The sequence below is a fragment of the Falco peregrinus genome, chromosome Z (assembly GCF_023634155.1).
Source record: "Falco peregrinus isolate bFalPer1 chromosome Z, bFalPer1.pri, whole genome shotgun sequence".
NCBI classification, from domain to species: Eukaryota; Metazoa; Chordata; class Aves; order Falconiformes; family Falconidae; genus Falco; species Falco peregrinus.
Genome location: NC_073739.1, coordinates 75011893 through 75030828, shown reverse-complemented (window position 1 = coordinate 75030828; position 18936 = coordinate 75011893). Strand labels below are relative to the sequence as shown.

The 18936-nt window shown below is 50.2% G+C and overlaps 1 protein-coding gene across 2 annotated transcripts in view; it reads left to right on the top strand.

Moving 5' to 3' along the window:
* The window catches only part of CNTFR (ciliary neurotrophic factor receptor), a 209866-nt gene that overhangs the window by 42298 nt on the left and 148632 nt on the right, over positions 1–18936 (top strand). For both annotated transcript variants that reach the window (XM_055791562.1, XM_055791561.1), the window contains exon 2: positions 12524–12628. The gene's annotated coding sequence lies outside the window, so the exon portion shown is untranslated. The remainder of the gene's footprint in view (positions 1–12523; positions 12629–18936) is intronic.

The following is an 18936-nucleotide window of genomic DNA, read 5'->3' as shown; positions in this document are numbered from 1 at the left end:
GCATCAGCTCGTTTCCAGGGATCAAGTGCAATCCTGCACCTTCATTTGCATCCCCGCTGCCTAGCTGTTGCCCAGGCAATGCCAGGTGCTTTGACATCATTACCCAGCCAACTGGCATCCTCTCTGCCCCATTAACCTTGCCGTAATTGACTTTGAATTGAAGGAATGGTGGTGGGGGAGGACTGTGTTGAAACAACAACTGTTTGCATCACAGTGGAGCAGGGCTCTTTGTTTTTTTGAAGGGAAAACTGTGGCAGTTGGTTATGGCTACAACTGGGTTTGGGTAGGGTTTCTTGCCCACTAGGAAGCCATGCAGTCTGTCTTGGTTTGCAGTATTTCCCCACCACCGTCTCCCATGGGAATTTGATGTCAAAACTCATCAGTAGTTGTCATCGGGGAACTCCGAGGGTTTGTGGAGCAGAAGGATGGGGATGGAGACGCTGATAGCAGTGGGTCTGTGTGGCCTGGGGAAGGGAAAGTGAATCAGGGTGTTGTGGGGCAGGTCTTACTGCTGTTTTGAGCCCCTCTATGGGAGAGGAGAGGTAGGAGATGGAATAATTTTTGGAAGCAGACAGGGACAATACAGCAGATAAAAATCCAGTTTGGAGTATCTGATTGTTTGTCAGGCACTGAGAAGTATCTTGTCCCCATTAGTGTGGTTAAACACTGCAACAGGAATATGAGATGGGAAAGGTCCAGCCTTGGAGATGCTCAGCCCTAACCTGCAGCAGCCCCTCAGTGTGACCTGAGCTGGCTGGTCCCGCTCCACCTGCATGGTATTAGGTTGAAATCTGGGCCAGTCTGTATTATTCTACAGCTCTGATCCTAAATCCGTTCTGGTAACTAGCAGTAGTTTATTTCTTGGTTAAACTTTTTTTCTTTTTTAACTACAGTGTTGACCTAGGATAAAACTTCTCCGGAGTTTTTCATATTTAAATGTAGAATTGGCTTTTGTGGATGTTTTCTTTTTGCCCCCTTTTAAGCCAAAATCACCCAAACAGACGCTTTGCTACAGAATCTCTATCACTGAATTGGCATCTTCCAACAAGCTTCACTGCGCAGTTTTCTGTCAACTGGAGTGAATTTTATTTATTCACCTTCTGCTTGCGCAGCACCATGGTCGCCAAGTCTTCCTGCATTCGCTTGTGCTTGTGACTTGTGCTGGATATAATTCATTAGGTTTAATTGGGCTGCCCAAGGAGAAGGGTGGCGTGAGAGTGGATGGATGGAGATCTCTGTGTCAGCTGCTTGATGGTCAAACCCAGCAGAACTTGTCCTGCTCCAGCAGACCCCTGTATGAGGCAGGTCCTGTCCACTGTGGGCAAGTGCTGCACTTCCCTGTGCAAGAGAGGAGCTTCCCATGTGCTTCAAAGTTGGGGCAAAGGGGTGCAATACTTCAAGCTTTACTGCCCCTTATTAAGGAATTATTCTTCATTATTTATTAATACTACTATTTAATTACTTATTACCTCTTACTTATTAAGAGAGGAGGTAATTCTGCACTGTGTTTCTGAGCTTTCCAAAAGGCAGGGCTCAGAAACTTGTGGCAGGAGGGTTTTCTTCAGCTCTAGGAGGTCAGCTGGCCTGATCTTACCTGTCCAGCACGGGCTGATCCTTGGCATTGCTTCATCACCTCATCCTCCGCAAGATGCAGGAGTCCACCCAGGGCCAAGCAAAATGGGGACTTCTGGCTGTACAAACCTTTAAGTGCTGCTGGGATGGGGTGATAGGGAAATTACTCATCCCCTCCAAAATAGGAGATCTTTATTTGGGGCGTGCCCTGGGGCTGTCACCCTGATTACTTTGTTACAGAAGTCTGATGGTTGGAATTGCTGGTGCTTGTGGGTGTTGGCTTTGGATTTGCACTTGGGTGCAACTGTCAGCTGGGAGAGGGTGTTTGAACCTTTGGTTGTCACGGTGGTTGGAGGCAGGTCAGGGCTGTAAGAAGTGAAGGATTAAGAGATCCCTGGGCAGCTTGATCTGGAAGCAGTGCGACTGTGTCTCCAGCGGCTTTCCTGGGGAGTTCAGGATCCTCATATCGCAACTGCAATCACTGAGCCATGCTGTGAGGGGGCATAGCTCTGCTTCTGTTTCCCCTAGCGCTAACCGAGCTTAGTATCAATTAGCAGCTTAATTTGTAATTAATAACTTGCTCTCTTTTTTTGAAATGGCTTGTGGAGGGAGCTAACACAAGAGGTTCACGCAGCCTGAAATGTGCTGCCATCAACTGCCAAGGAGCGTCCTGAGATTTTGGGGTGGTGGGTTGTTTGGAAAGCAGGGAAGCAGCCCTGGCAGAGGGGCATGATGCAGGCTGTCCTGGAGATGATCTGGGGGGCTCAGAAGTCTAATGCTTTTCTGTCTTTGTATCTAGGAGTGCTGGCTGGTAATCCTGGGCCAAATCTTGCTTTATCCTGTGGCACCACCGTGCAGAGATCCATGCTGGGAAGGTTTGGGCTTGGCTTGGGTGTGCCATATTGAGAGAGGTGTGCAGAGCAGTCTGGCTGCTTTGCTGTCCTTCCATGCTTGCAATCCTGCTGTGACAGCTCGTCCAGCAGTGCTGGAGGTTGTCTGTGTGTGTGATGGGAACTACGAGGGCGATGGCAGAGCCATTGCTTCTCTCTGCCTGTGGCAAGCTCTTTCAGCAGCACAGGTTGCCTGTGTCCCAGAGCCTGCAGTCCAGCTTCCTTGCAGGTCTTGGTGCATTTCCCTTCCCTGTCCATATGGCTTATTGCTTTCCCAGCTGCACCAGCTCATGGTGGTGTGTGGGGACTCCAGCCTGCTGAGTGACTTTTGCACAGGGAGCAAAGGCCCCTGCAGTGAAGAAGTTGGGGCTGCCCTGCCAAAAACAGCAGTGAGTGAAGAGAGAGGCAGCTCAAAGATGCTGCCAGCCCAGAGCCACCCAACAGGGATGATTTTGGCCTTCCTCATACCTTGTGGCTGTCTACCAGCTCTCAAAGTAGCCTTCCTGGTACTGTCCTGCAAGGAAGAGCTCGATGTGATGATGATTATCCCCCTTTTTCCTGCTCCCCATTGTGCTCCATCCTTCTCAGGCATGCCTGCTCCGTGTGAGCGGTCCAGAGGACTCCTGGCTTGCATGTGCCTCCTATCCTCTGCACAGTCTGTCCCTCTCACTTTTATTGGTGCCTGTACTTGTTGTAGAACAGAAGAGCTGTGGTTCTTTTTCTTCAGCATTTATTCCTGAACAACTGGTTGCTGCTTCATTTTCTGAGAACTCCAAAAGAGTGACTCTGACATGTTCAGGGAGCAAAATGCTTCGATGTTTCACCTTGCAGAGGAGACAGCCCAGTAAACGCAAAGAGGCTATGTGCAGCTGTGGGAAGCATTGGGGAATGGTGGCAGGATGCCAGCACTGGGGGATGCTGTGCATGACCCAGGTCGGGTGGGACACCGGTGTCTGAGGGACAGCCAGTCTTATGTCACTTCATCCTTCTCTTCCCTGTGTGAGTGGTGTAGCTGGGTTTAAGTTGTTTTTTTCCATTTCGAGGCTTTTCAGTGCTCAGCTGTTTGAGACGAGTGTTCCCATAGCATTTGAGGCTTTCTCTGTGCAGGAAGAGATTTGGATCTGAGTTGCTTGGCATTCATTTGCCGTCCAGTGGGTGTCATGTCTGGAAAGGTCTACACTCGAGGCAAAAGCTGAGTTAATTTGCACTGGAAGGCAGGCACACTTTGTTTTGCATGTTGGCTTCTTCTTGCAGAAATCCCATTTGAGGTATTTGTTCTCTTCTATTATTGAAGCCATGTTACAGGGCATGGCAACCTCCCTGAAAGGCTGGGAAAAGAGAGAGCTAGCCTGAAAGGTGCAAATTAAACCTGTGCTCTGATATAAACAGCAGTTGCACTGTTAATGTGGACCCTTCTCCAGAGTTTTGATGCTCTTTGCCTGCAACTTCAGGAAGAAACGCTCACAAAGACAGTCCTGTGGGAAGCAGAGCAGGCTCCAAAGTTCAGTTTGCAGCTAGATTGGATGAAACGCCTCTAAAATTCAGGGGAAAATTGCCAGAGGGTCTTTAACTCTCATTTGAGTCAGCTCATGAAATGATCAGACAGAGCACGGTGTTTTGGTACAGCTTGCCTAGGAAGAAGGATGCTTGGGAAGAGCAGCTGGGTCCAAGGGGCCCTGGTGCTGCAGAAATCCAGGGGAGGAGTGTGGGGAGGTGGCTACAGTGCTGCATAGACTGGAGTTGTTTTGGTCTGGAACTTGACTACACAAAAATTCTGTTCTTCCTTACCTGGGTGCCAGACTTGGGAGCTGTGGGTCATCTCCTATGGCTTTCCATGGTTGCTTTCTTCTGGGGATGCTCCAGAGCCCACTGCCAGCTCCCAGCAGTGTGTGGTGTTCTTGCCCCTGGCTGTGCATCCCAGGGAGCCATCACCATCGACACTCCTGTGACCATGGGTGCAGCAGGAGGACTCCCAATGGGCTGGGGCAGAGACATCCCAAAAACATCTCTGCAGGGAAGGCAGCTCCAGCTACAAGTCTGGAGGAGATTAAAAGCAGGAGAGGCCATAAACCCAATTTCCTGTTTGGTGACTTGGAGCTCTGCTGTGCTTTGGAGGTGTTTTGCGTAGTCCCCAACTCATCCCAGCCTGGAGTTGCCACTGAGACCCCAGATACTTCTTTTTCATGCCCTGCAGCAATGTCAGCATAGTTTTGATGGGTAGAAGGTGATGGCTGTGAACTGGTATCAGCACTTGAGCTTTCCTTCACCTCCCCTTGTGCCCTGTCCAGCCCAGGAGGGAGCTGGGAGGGGCACCCATCCATAGTGCCAGCCCCATGCCACTTGAGGAGGGGCTGGCACTGGTGGAGAGCCAGCTGTGGGATGCACAGGGTTAACCAGACATTGACAGTAAACAGGAAGAGAGGACAAAAGCAAGTCTGCTGTAATTATGTAGCATTTATTATTAATATGCTGGAATTGCTGGAAGCAGCCTCTGTAATGTGAATACTGATACAGAGGTTCAGAAGACAATTTAGCTCTCATCTGTCTGTTTATTAGCTCCCTCAGCTCTGGTGGGCAAAAAATTAAAGCCTCATTTGCTACTGCCTTGTTGCATCCCCTCTTCCCCCCCCCCCCCCAAACTCCTTTCTGTTTCCATAAAGAAACCTGTTCTTTGTTTGTCCTCCCACCAGGCGCTGCAGTGATGCACGCCGTGATCCTGGAGAGCAAAGCAGACTTTAATCCTTGACCTGAGCCTGCCTGTTTGCAAGGCAGGGCCCAAAGCATGACGACGCTGGGCCGTGCGGAGCTGTTGCCTTTCCAAGAGCAGCACAGCTGTGGCTGATGCTGGCTTGGGATGTCCCAGCTCCTGCATGGCAGAGATGAGCATCCTTGGGGCAGCAGCTTTAGCAAGACCATACTGCATGCGCTGGTGAAGCTTGAGGTCCCCAGTTTATAGAGTGTTTTGATGAGGGGGGAGGGCAGGGGAGCTATGTGTTTCTTTAGGAAGCTGGCTAGGAAATATTTAAAGGTTGCTGCGGTGGAGAGAGCAAGAAGTTGTTAAACCAGCTGTCAGGAAGTGCAACAGGTTTCCTTTTTCTTCTGTGGCTTGGTAAGATCTGCCATTCGAACGTCTATCCAAGTTTCTGAGCTTCAGCCTGGGTTTCCTCTGTGTATCCTGAGCCTATAGGACATCCATTCCCTTATGTATTATACAGTAGTTTAAAGAGGATTAAGACAATAGCTAATCTAAATGATGAATGATGTAGATTGCTCAGCTTCTGAGCCACCGGGGTTTTTATTGCACACAGATTAGTGAGCTCAGTAGCTAAATATTGGGGCAAACAGTATAAATCCATGCAGATAAGCCTCTCTGGCTTGAATAGGATAGAGGGATTTCGAAATGGGCTTCGACACCGCTCTGCATCTTGTCACAGTGTCTGCAGCCTCATTGCTGACACAACGGATGGAGAAGGAGGCCCGATGGCTGCTGATGCACAGCCCGGGTGGGTGAGGAAATAAAGCATCCAGTACATATAGGTCCATGCCGTTATCGGATATAGATGGTGGCAGGAGAGGGAGGGGATCAATGCCACTCGACTCCCTGCCACTGGAGCTGGCTGTTTCCTTGTTGAGCCTGGGCAGGGGCTGATCCATCCTCTGAGAGAGCAGCCTGCAGCAGGATAACGTGAGCTGGTGATGCTTTCATTGCATAAACGGGCTGGTGTGGCAGGTACCTGCCCATCCGTCCCAGCATCAGCGCCGGGACAGTGTTGGCAGCCCCCAGGGAGCGTGACCCATAGGAGAGAGCTTTTACTGGAGTGGAACTGGCAGCAGGTTTTTCTTAAGCTGTGAAGCTGAGGGGTTTAAATCTTTTATTTATATGTCTGGTCGAGTCTGTCAGAGTTGTGTCAAATATTTTTGACAAGCAAAAATGCCATTTGCTTCAGCTTAATGAAAAATGATTCCCCACCCCCCCCACCCCAGGAACTAAAAGAATTGTAGTTTCAATTGCAAACCCTAAAAGCTCCTCAGGAGAAAAAAAAAATAACACCAACACAAAGCAAAACCGAAAAAACCTTCCGATAGTTGAGGGAGTTGGCTGTTGGAAGAGACTCTGTTGGTGTTTTGGGTCTGCGTAAAAGGAGGGTCTGGAGAGCATTCAATCATACAATATCTCCTTTTATGAAGCTTTCTGGGCATATTATTTTAATGAAGTTTAATGGCACTGATTTCTTCATCTTAACTGAGTGTGTCTTTTCCCAGTCCCACATCATTTTAATTCGTTCCTCTTATGAGAAGTATGAGAGCCGGGACTGGCTTGACTCAGTGCAGACGGATAACCGTCCTGGTGGTTCTCATCCCTCTTGGTGGGGATGCAATCTTCCTGTCATCTGGCTGTCTGAGGCTGAGGGATGTGTTGAGGCAAAGCTTGCATCAGGACCAGGATTTGTCAGAGGACCTGTTCTTGAATTTTCCCTGCTCCTCCTGAAATCATTTATTTTCTGCCATTTAGTAAGGATCTGTGTGAACATCATGGTTTGGCCAACACATTGCGTCTAGACTGAGGTCCAGTGGTTAAGTCCTGTCTCCTCCTTTTTCCATTTCCCTCTTCCCAGGCTGAAAAGTTGTGGTCTGCTTGATGTGCCCTGATAGAGAACCTGTTTTGTTCTCCTTCCCCAGTACCTATTGTGGTCTCATTACTCTCTTTCTGAGGTCTGAGAACCACAGCTGTGTGTGGTGTCTGTGGCAGTTGCATAGTAGACTTGTATGGTGGCAACATGGTCTGGTTTGTGGCAGAGGGGTGCTGGACCCTGTGGCATAGCTCATCTAATCTGCAGGACACAGGTACAAGCTCTGTTGAGAAATGCAGGGTGGATCTGTGTCTGGGTTTTATCTGGTCTCTTCGTTGAGTGAGATCTGGGTTAAAATTCAGCCTGGGTCGTGGCTGGCTGTGAAGAAGGTCTGGGTGCCACAGCTGGTACTGCACATTGAACCCCCAGCTGGGTGGGTAGCGTGGGGCTGAGATACAGGATGCTGCAGTCAGGGCAAAAAGTGTTTTGCATTGTGTTTTTCCCTTCCCCTCCTGAGATTCTGGTGAGGCTGGTTTTGTCTGAGCCCTCCTTTTTGGGGACAGATCTCCCTTCTCCATAACCTCATCCAGTGCTCAGCAAGGGAGACCCTTGCTTGGGGATCAGCTGGGAGATGGGTAGGGCAGTGGGACAAGCCTATGAACATGCACCACTTAATCCACAGCTGAAAGGTTTGTCTGGTGTATCCTGAGTCAGGATCAGGCTGTGTCACAGCCTGGTCCCCTGCTTTGTGTTGTGTCCCCCGGGAGCTGTCAGGAGGCTGCCTGAGCCATGCGGTAACATGGGTCTCGGGGATGCATGCAAGGTCAGGAGTCTGCTCAGAAATGAGATTGGTGATGATGCCACCAGTGCTGACAAATGGCCTGTCATTAATCTCTGACTCACGGCAGCGGAGAGGGCAGTGGTGGAAGAAACCCATGAGGTCACTTGCAGCCTCTCTCCCCAGGGAGCTGCACATATCTTCCACCCCGAACCTCTCCAGATGGGGTGGGCACCCATCCCCAGGGATGGTGGGTCTCTTCCTACACGCCTGCCCTGAGCATGTTTGTGTGCAGGTGAAGGTGCATGATATCACTCCAGTCTAGCTCCCGTCAAGCTCCTAAGCATCTGTGAACCAGCCACATAGTGCAGGTGGTGCAAGCCCTGCAGCCCCTCTTGGGGACTGATTCCGTCAAGTGGCACAGCACTGGCTTGGCAGTGGTGCAAGCAGGATGAAGGTTGAAGCAAAGCTTGCATTACCAGCGTGTTGCAATACCATTGTGATATGTGAGGTGCTGTGCTGCTAAGGAGATGCTGTAGGGAGCTGGGGGAGACCAAATCTGGGGTGCTCAAACCCTGGGTCCGCTCCTCCGGGGCAGGACGTTGCCTGGGGCCACTTTGCTGGGTGCTCAGCCCTCTTGCAGAGCAGCCTTCACCTCCTCTCTTGCTTTTTGAGTCTCCTTCCCTGCTTTTTACAGAAAGGAGGTCTTTCCTCAGGTGTAAAAGGCTCCTTGAAGAATACAGCCAAAACAGCCAGAACCTCCTGTGGTAGTGGACACTGGTGGAGATGCTGTACTCACTGCTTAGCCATGCTGGCAAACTGCACTGCGCTGAGCTGCAATTCAGGGCTGCTGTTGATGCTATGCGTACAAACTTTGCATGCGTGTGGGAAGCAGGTGACTTTCTCCTCTGAATTATTTTTTAATCTCTTTCTGGAGGAAAGGAGACACAAGTTACTCTACCTCTGACTCCCTGCAGACGCGTGAGCCTCTTGGCTAGTGCTGGGGAGTGGCAGAAGACAAGGGCACATGGGATGAGATTTCCTTGCCTGAAGTGGTGGAGAAGGGTGCACTGAACGGGGTGAGGAGGTGCTGGTTTTGGGGGTGCAAGGACTGCCACCAGCCCAGGCTGCTGCAGCCCCAGCACAGCCTGAGCTGCGCCTTCAGGATCCTCCCCCTCCACCTTTGCTGAGCTACAATTTCATTTTTCACTTTTCTTCCATCTCCTCTTAACTGGAAGAAGTCCTAAATAAAGTTGCTGTCACTTTTATTTATGGGCGCAGGGGAAGAGATGGACAAAAAGCCTGTGTGCTCCTGACAGCTACAAAGCAGCCGGCTGTTTTTCTTTGCTCATGTTGGCGAAGCAATTGATCTGGGCACAGGCAAACACCCTCCTCGGGTGTGTGGGGCTCCATGTCTCCCTGCCTGGGGGGGTTCGGGAGGATGGATGGGAGGGGTCTGCACATCCTGGCTGCTGGCCATGGGGCTTTTGCAGGGCCAGGCTTGTCTGGGAACACCTGTCCTAAAGTCCTGGACCCCAAAAAATACAGATGCATGAGCTTGCCTGCCTTAAAAATCCATCACAGGCTTCTTGTCTCCATCTTGATTGGTTCCAGTGAGGTCAACTTTTTTTAATAACTTCTGGACTTCGGCAGGGAAAACTATTTCCTTCAGGAAATAATATAATTAAGGTTGCCTGACACTTCTGATTATAAGCCCCTGTCTTCAGTTGCTTGAAACTATGCCAGCCTTTAACCATTTGGACTGAAACTTCACATGTCTCTGCCTCCGGCTGAATTTTTTTGGAAAATTTTAGCAAAGAAGGTTTTAAGCTGCTCTCAGAACACAGTTTGGGGCAGAAAAAGGCACTAATTTATCCACAGCTTAAAAAAAAATCCAAACCAAAACCAAGAAAAATTCTTGCAGTTGTGCTGAAGCAACCCTAGCATCTTTGCACTGTGAGACTGGGTCTGGTAGTTATGGGGAAGGTTTTCAGCCAGGCGTCAGGGATCTGCATGTTCCTGACGGCATGAAAAGCCACCTTCCCTGTGCCAAGTTGCAAGCCTCTGAAAAACACTGCTGTGTGGGTGTATTATATATAGCGTGTGCGGGGAGGTAGCAGCCGCTGTGCTCCCACAGCAGGAACTACGCTGCTTTGAGCACATGTGAGTGCAAAACCTATGCCTGCCCTAGCTCTTGCACAGCCTTGCCACTGGGAAACTGTGGGCCCCTTCTGTTGATGCAAGTAAAACTCATCGATCCCTGATTGACATAGCCCTGCCTTATATTGGGAGGAAAGATTTTTGGCAAATGCTGATTATCTGTGTTTGGTTTGGGGTTTTTTGTTTGGTTTTTTTTTTGGTTTGGTTTTGTTTTGTTTTTTAAAGAAGTGATTCAGTTATCCCTTAGCCCTTGCTGTAACATGCAGATGCATCATGCGGGACATGCAGCATGCAATGGATGGATGCTGGGCTTCCTTCAGCATTTTGCACAGACTGAACAGTTAGTGTTTTTGCATTGCAACAATTGCAGGTGCCTCCTAACTCAGCTTGTTGCTACATAAATGGCCAAAACGAGTATTTATGGGGGACAGCTCTGCCAGGTCCTATAAAGCAGGCGTGACATTGATGAAGTGTCCTGACGATACATTGCTGGGACCCCAAGTCCCTGTGATGCAGAGTGAGCTCAGGACTGGTGCCAGCCCTTCTTCAGGAACCTGCCCCAGGACTTATCCCAGTTCTGTGGCTGGTGATATTTGCTCCTTATGTGAGGCTGCCTGAGCTGTGGTCAAGGCTGTCCCCTGTTTTGAGGTACTCTAGCTCACAGATCTTCCCACTGGCTCAGCAGTACTTCATGCTGTGAGCCAGGTCCTTCAGATGGTGACCTGCTTTGGGCCTGCTGAGCTCCTCCAAAACCCAATTTGACTTCAGCCTGGTGTTCTTAAAAAGCAAATCCATGCTTCAACTGCCATGGGGAAAACTGGGCTGCTGGACCTGTGGCAGGGCTGGCTTGTCCCGTCAGGAGAGTGCACAGAGGTGACAGAGGTTGTCAGTCCTTTCCAGATGAGCAGGTTCCAAGGATATCTCTCAGCAAAAGCATTGGAATTTTGCACTTTGTATGCAGCATAACACAACTGTCCCTACGAGACTTGTGTCCATACAGCTTGAGCAAAGGATGCTGCAAAAACCTCTCCAAGGGTGCTCATGCTAAACCCATCTCTCTTGTCCTATTCCTGCCAAGCTGGAGTGACAGCCCAGGCGGGTCCCTGGCAGGTAGTGACAAACGAGCCTTGCTGCTTGCTGTAGCCCGGTGTCCTCTGTTCCTCTTCATCTGTGGGTCAAAAAAAATGCCACCAAAACTAAGAAGTTCCTTTGGCATTGCAGAGCAAAGGGAGACTTCGTGGGAAGGAGCCCTCTCTCCTTGCCAGTCACTTGTCAGCTCTAGGGTGCCTGGCAGAGCAGCTCTTGAGTGATGGGGCGTTGCGGGAGTTGGGCTTGGGGCAGCTGGAGTTAAATTTCTTGGTGGCTGACACCTGACAAACATGATAAATTGCGGCACACCATGGCTGCCGGCATGACAAGCAGTCTGCTTCCCTCCTTTTAAGCTCTGGGAAAACTTTTTAATTATTTCCCAGCACTTTGCAAATGAGGGTTTCTCCACCAGGCACCCAGCACAGTTTTGGGGGGGGTTATATATTTATTTAGGTTCTGTAGGTGAGTGAGGGGTGGACAGGGGTTGTAGTTTGGGTTATGTAGCATCCTCCCTCTGACTCACCATGGGCTTTGGATGGGGTCCTGGGGAGGGCTCTGGTGAAGATCACTGGCTCAGGGTTGGGTGCTAATTAAAGCATGTGGTGTTCCAGGCTTGGAGCTGCTGTCACCCTCGGGAAAGATCTCTGCAGGAGTGACTCCCTGACTTGCATTTTGCAAGTGGAGTTTGGCTTCTATTTTTCAATTTTAATAATGCGTAACCATAAGACTTTTTTTCCCTCCTCAAAACATTTAAAAAGGAGGGGCAGGGGTGGGGGGGAACAAGACAAGCGCAGCCACAAGAGCTAGATAATGAGCACGGGTCTCAACTGATAATTTGTTTGTCTAACACGAAAAGCTTATTTCTAACTGAGGGCACCACTCATTACGGTAATGCTTCAAACTCCATCTCACTAGGCAGCATGTCAGATGTAGCACGGAAAGTCTCTCTCCCATTTCCAGTCCTCAGTGTCCGTGCTGCAAAGCCATACGTGCATGCTTTCCTCATCACGCTCCCGGGTTCAGTCAGATTGGCCTCTCCCTGCATGGTTTAACACGTGTGTGAGGCTTTGCAGGATTAAGGCTTAGGCAGTACAAGATCTCATGGGCAAATGCCTTGGTGCTGGGCTGACATTTTAGTGCTGCTACGCTGTTTTGGCTGGGGAGCATTACTGTCTGTCTTTAAAGAGTATCAGGGATGCTCCAAGCTGCAGTATTTTTTTAACCCCTCTCCCCTTTCATCTCTCTAAATTGAAATAATTAAGCAAATGCACGCTTTGGGGCTTGACTGTGATGCTTATGTAGGAGGGCTCTTCATCTGACCTAGCTTCGTGTTTGCACCAGTTACCTGCAGTTCTCAGGGCTGGAAGACAGATGCTCCCCACCCTTGGTTGTTTTGTAAACTTGAAGTGATGGCAGAGCTCTACCTGGTAACCTGACAGGTTGTCTCTTCTGTTTTGTTGAAGAAAATCCCAGATCTGAGCTGCGAGGATTGGTCAGGCATCCAGAAGAATCCTCTGGACGTTGATGAGAAATAGGGGACACCCCAAGGACTCTGGACTGGTGGAGAGGTAAGAGGTGGATTAAAACAATTGCTCACCCAGTTTGTCTTCTGTTGGTGCGCTCTGGGCCACCTGGTTTTGTTGGAGTTGCAGACCATGTGTCTTTTTGATAGGATGGCATTTATTAAAGTGTGGCAAAAGGCTGCTCCTGGCTCTAGCACGTGAGCAGCCCCATGGCTGCTGTGCAAAAAGGGCAGATGATGACAGAGGTTATTTAGGTTGTAGATGGCCCGGTTTGGATGAACAGCTTGGAAAACACACGTGTCATGGGCTGCACACAGGAGACTTCTCCACAGAGATCCCTCCCACTTGAAAGCCCTTAGGGCAACTCAGGGATGCATGGTCTAACTGGGGTAGCAGAGGTTCTTTGATGGCTGAACTACTCGGGAGCAGGTAAGTGTCACCCAGCCCTGTTTTGTGGTGTCACCTCTCACAGAAAAGCACAACTTCAAGCTGTCAGGGCTGCTGGATGTTCTTTCTCCTTTGCTGCACTGGGGGCTGCAGCATCATGGATGTGATGAACTTCCCTGGGCTCTGCTCTGCTGCAAAGGACTGCATCCCCTTAGGAGACCACTACCATCACCAGCCATGGTCAATGGGTTACCTCACCTCTGAGACCCATTGCATATGTGCTTTGTATGGAGCTGTGGTAACACAGTGTTGCCTGAGTAGGGGTTTGGGGTCATCTTCTCCCTGGTGGAGCAGGAGGAGGGGCCTGTGGATGGGGGTGCCCCATCTGGGGATACAGACCCTGCAGAGCTGTGCTGGGGAAGCCGGTGCTTGCTGGTGCTATGCTTGAGAAATGAAAATTATGAATTAAAATTTTACAAGTCTCTAAACACCAGGCAAGGACATCTTAAGTGGGAATTGTCACCATTTGACTAGCACAGCCTCCCACTTAGCTAAAACTGCATGACTTTAATTATGTTGATCTTGGAAATGTGATAGCTTACAATGAAGAGGAGAACTGTTAGCCAAAATAGCGTGAAGTGTTATGCATTTTCCTTTTGCAGCTCCCCTGCCCCCTCCCCTGCCACATCATGCTTCCCAGAGGTGTTTTGGAGCTCCTTTCACCCTAGATCATCAAAGTCCTGTATCCTCTGAGCCACAGTCAAGGGCAGAAATGCTCCCTGTGTGCAAGGATGAATGCAGGCTTCAGAGCTAAAAGCTGAAGGTTGAAGTACCACAGGGGTACTGATGGAGCTGCAGTGGGGAGTGGGCTGGGGTCTGGGCATGCAGAGATGCTCTGCAGCAGCAAAAGCCTACCCTCAGCATTGCCAGGTGGTGACATGTGTGAAGTGGTGTGGGCAAAGAACCCCATCCCTTCCCGCCTCATCCCTGGTGTGGACTGGCCCACCCACAGGACTCCTCGCAGCTCTGCAAATAGAGCAGCTCGAGAAGGGTACGTCGCTAATAATACCAATTACTGTTACATGCTGGCTACAAGGTACACTGGCAGTAATGGGATCCAGGGGGATGAAATGAAAGCGCTATAATATGGTGAGATAAATTAGTGTTGCAAAATTAGCCATGGGTCTAGTCAGGGATCTGACAAATGTGTCGCAGCTTCAGTACAAGCTCTGGGCGCTGCTGAATTGGATTTAGTGGCCCAGAGCAAAGCAGATGGAAGCAAGGGAAAAGAGTTTATGAGGGGTCTCCGTACACACATGCTAATGGTTAACACTGCTTTTTTCTTCCTCGCTTTGCTGAATGATAACGTCCCCTGGTGCCCGCTTGTATGCGGCACTGGAGGAATAAGAGCCCAGCCCTGTTGATGTGCTGTTGGAGTAGCTTGAGCCTGGCAGAGGGATGGGAAGGGGGCTGGAGAAGCAGCAGCAGGCTGGTACTTCTTGGTGCCTCAGCTGTCAGTCCCTGCCCAGTATCATGGCCATGGGCTTCCTTGCCCACGTTTGCCCCCAAAGGGAGCATTGATGGGGTTTGGGTGGGATGTGAGGCAAGCATCATGTTTTAGCTTTGTAGGGAGGGTAGAAAGCTGGTTTCTGCTTCCCATGTTGCAGCCTGACCTGTTTTTCCATGGCCAACTGGACTCTGGGGCAGAAGGATGGAGCTTTGCCTGTTCACCAAGCATGTGCAGCCAACTCTTTCCAGCCCAGATGCACATGTTATCCTTCCCTCTTTGAGTTAGAGGGTGCAAGCCAGGAGATACTTTTTGTGCTGCATGGAGGCTGGAAGATGGATGCGGCCAGTTCCAGTAGGATCTGCTTCCTGGTGGCTTGTTAGGACAGGCTCCACTGGCGGACACGAGTGGTCCTGTCTGAGCAATGGATGGCCGGCAATTTGTAAATGCCGGCTAATTGCATGTTTAATGGCTGACGCATTACACAGGATCTAGGGAGGGTCAGGCATAATTTAGGTCTAGTTTGATAAGGCACGTCTTGTGGCTCACTTAATAGTAATAGAAAAGGGGGAGAAAAATTCTGAGTATGCTTTGTAGCACTCTGTGGTGGAGCTGGCAGGGCAGCGGGGGGTGGGCAGAGAGCTTGCGAGGGGGTTCTTGCAAGGCCGCTCCAAGTCCTGCCATGATGGTGGTGCAGGAGGTATGGTGGCTACACGGCAGATGTGTCTGCAGGAGGGGACCAGCTTGTCGCATCCCTGGGGATGAGATCGCAGAGGGCAGTCTACTGCCCTCTACGGTTCTGCAGAAGCACCAGTTTGAGCAACAAATCCCAAGGGATTGTCTCAGCACTGCCTGGAGCATCCCAAGATACTTGAGTGAACTTGTGTGCTGAGCCCATGTGGATGGGGACCTGAGGAGACGAGCTCCAGTTTGTGGGAGCTCAGCCTGGCCACTGCCAGCAGCCCGTGTGTCCTCTTGCTGCAGGAGCAGCAAGTTGCCTGAGGAGCAGTGGTGACACTCTTAGGGTATCTTGGACCCCAACCAGCCCCAGGGCTACGTTGCCCTAGCAGAACCAGCGGGGTGGTGAAATGCAGCAGTGGAGGGGGGCCATTCCCTCGAGGTTGCTGCCAGAGAATTTGTGATGTGGGACCGCAGCAGGGAGCAGCAGGACAATGAGCCCGTGGTTGGAGTGCCAGTAGCAGCATAAATAGAAATACAGCTTCTCAGGTTCTTGTGCAGCAATGATATATCTTGTTTCTATTGACTTTCTTAAACCTCTAAAATACATTGTAGATTGATCTACAAATCTGCAAAAAGCACCTGTTTTTTTTTTTTAAAGTCTAAAGCAATTTTCTGCCTGCTCCTTGTGGTTGGCTCTGAACAGACACATGTTCTCTTGCCCTATTTGAGGCTGGCATGCTGCCACAGTGGTAGGAAGTTTACTAATACTTGAGTTGGATCGATTCAAGCCCATTATCTGGGCTGCCTGGGACTCAGCAGTGAAGGGAAAAAAAATATTCTCCCCAAACGCATCAAAGCTCTGTGATAAGGACACACGCTTGAGCTCTATTTATAGATGGACAGATGTCTTGCCAAAGCTCTGCTGATGTCACTTGGTTATGCAGTTTTTGAGTGTTTAGTGGTGTTTGGGCCTGAAGAAATCTGTTCTGCCTTCTGACTTGGGTGTGTCCCCTCCAGGCAGTACCCACGGTGGTACTGCTTCTAGGTGGGTTTTGTCCTTCTTCTAAGTAGGGACTGGCTTCTTAGATGGGAAGAATGAAGTGGCTGAGAGGTCTTGTTGGTACTCATGGAGCTGATAACCAAGACAAGGTCTGACCAGCAATCTTTCATCTTGTTCTTGCATCTTCTTAGACTCACAGGGACCTTGGAGATCTCTATAGCAGAACTGCCACCAATGCTACATCAGATGTGTCTGTCTGGCCAAGTGTTCATAGCTTAAGTATGGACATCCCCCATCTCAGCTGGGCCACCCTCCCAGCAAAGAGGTTTTTCCTGCTGTTCACCCTAAACCTCCCAAGCAGCAATGTGTGGCCACTGCCATGTTGCGTCTCATGCATCTTCCTCCTTCACCAAACACTATCAAGTCCATTTGAATCAGTGCCAGCCGTGCAAACTGCATATTTGGAGTGGTTCCTCAGGCTGGCACAGGTCTTGCAGTGAATATGTACATATGTCTTCAGTGGGTAGTATGGGTTTTGAGGTGATGGTGGAAGGGGTGGGGGGTGAAGTGGCTCACCAACTCCAGAATCAGTTCCTGGCATGAAGGACTGCCTGTGCTCATATGGTAGAGTTGCTCCTTATTTTCTTCCTTATAGTCAAGAAAATGGGCTTCATTTGTGTTAAAGTGTTGTTAAAGATGCCGTGCTGGTTTTTCCTTGGTTATGACCCTAGGAAGCAGTGGCCTGATGTGACATTGCAGCCACAGTTTTTCACAAGAGACTTGCAAAACTATGCAATTTGGAATGGATCTTGGATGTCTCAAGCCCAGCAGAGGCTCTGCACTGAGCAGGACACTGAGCTGGGCCATGGGAGCTCAGGGCTTTACCCAGCCTTCTGAAAGCCCCTGTGTACAGAAAGAGGATAGGCTGTTTGGGCCACTGTTCCAGTGCCTGCCAGTGGACTCTCAAGGAGAGAAAAGGTTCTCCTTGCATCCAGTGGGAAGCTTTTGTTTCAGCGGCTGCCCACTTGTCACTCATCCTCTTGCTATGTGTTGCCGCGAAGAGCTGGCTCAGTCTTCTCAGCTCCCCTAGCTATTTGAGTGGCCCTGACTGAATTTGCTCCAGTTAATCAACACGTATCTGGTCTTGGGGCTCCCAAAAGCAGGAGCAATGTCTTGACGTGGTCCGTGTGTGAGCTGATGACTATGCTGCTGCTCCTGTAGCCCAGTGGGCTGTTGCCCTGGCTCCTGCAGGACTCACTGCCTGCCATGACCCACTCTGGCAGGGGGTGGGTGTCCCAGTGCCCAAGTCCTGCACCACACCATGGCAATGGGCTGGAGGTTTCATAGGAAGTGCTTTTATTTCAGGCTTCAGTGGATTGTGGCTGCAGGAGGGAAGGAGTTGTCCATTGACAGGTTTGGGATCAAGACCTGATTTTTCTTGGTTTTTTTAACACATCAGCTTGGTAAGATGCAGGATAGTCACATGATGACTTCTGGCTGCATGCCATTCCCAAGCCTGGGAGAAAGGAGATTTTTCCTCCCCAGGGTGTTCATAATGTGTTTGTCTGCACAGCTTCTGCAGAGCACTCTGAGCATCCCTTGCTCTCTGCTTGGTTTTAGTCTGTCTCCAGGGTGCTGCTTAGCTTTGCTCATATATTCCTCTGACGAGTGGGCAAGACAGGAAGCAAATACCTTTGTTACAAAACCGCATATGGGCTTTCAATGGGTGATGACACTTCCTCAAGCTATCTGTCTAGTGAATACGCTTTCCCCTGCTTGTTTATATTCACAGGAGTGTTACTTAGCTGCTCAGGTGGGCCATAGATGTCAAGAAAGATATCAGTGTCAGGCAAAGGCTTTAATGCAAGTCTTCCTGCTGTTCTGTGTGATGCATGGTGGATGCCTGAGGACCGTGGGTGTGGGCGGGGGACAGTCTGCTGGCTCTGACATGGGAACTGTGGCTCCAAGAGAGACAGCAGTAGTGCTTTGCAGGGAAAAAAAAAAAAAAAAAAAGCAGAGGTGACTGTAAAGCTGGCCTGGGATGCTGAGCTGCAACATGACCAAGGTGTTCATTCAGTAAATGAGGTCTGATGGGGGCAAGCAGTTTTTTCCAATTTAAAGAAAGAACCATGAGCAAGAGGGACTGTACTTCCTCTGAAACCATTTCAGATGGCGTCACAGCTGCTGTGGGTCTCACAGCTCCTGGAGGACCACAGTGGTGGACACCTGGTGCTCTGCACAGTGGAGCTGGGGATTGCAGGGCCACAAGTGTGTGGTGTGTTTGCCTGGGGTAGGACGTGCCCCACTGAGTTCTGCCTCTGAGCCATGGGAAATCATTGTCAGCCTGGAGATGGACTTAGGGCTGTGCAAAGCATGGACGGGGGAAAAGTGTAGACCTGCCTTCTTGTGGTCCCCCTGAATGCCCATGGGGAAGGAGTGCTGGTGGGGATCCCCTGGAAAAGCTGTTCAGCTGCGATGGAGATGGGCAGGATCCCACATCTGGGTGGGGACAGAAGCAAGAGGCTCAGTTGCACACACCTGGATCTCTTCGATGGCCATGGTGCTCCCAGGGTCGTGTTTGCTCAGCACCAGCAAGGCTATATATAGGGCAGGGAGACTGTAGCACTGATGGCACCCTTTAGCAGTATTGGTTGTGTTATTTTTTCCTTTAGGATGACTCGCTTTAGGCTCTGGATAGCTCTAGAAGACTCCACTGGGGCCCCATGTCTCCAGGGCAATTTACAGCACACACCAGCCCCTCAGCCTGCGTTACAGCCC